Source organism: Chiloscyllium punctatum, unplaced genomic scaffold (assembly GCF_047496795.1).
Source record: "Chiloscyllium punctatum isolate Juve2018m unplaced genomic scaffold, sChiPun1.3 scaffold_645, whole genome shotgun sequence".
Taxonomy (NCBI): domain Eukaryota; kingdom Metazoa; phylum Chordata; class Chondrichthyes; order Orectolobiformes; family Hemiscylliidae; genus Chiloscyllium; species Chiloscyllium punctatum.
The window spans coordinates 69786-70000 of NW_027310379.1; positions in this window are offsets into that span (position 1 = coordinate 69786).

Here is a 215-nt window from a genome sequence, read left to right on the forward strand (position 1 = left end):
CATTCGCCTCCTTGGAAAATTGACGTCAAACATTACCAAAATCGGGGGCACGAGCACTAAAGCTAAGTCTCACCCTTTCCCTATCCCTAACCAGGAACCGAACGCCCACCCTCAGCCTCACACCAACGCCGGTGCCACTCCAGACAGACACACCCTTCAAAACCACACCCATCCGGCCATGCAACTCAAAAAGGGTCCAAATTCAGAAACACCCC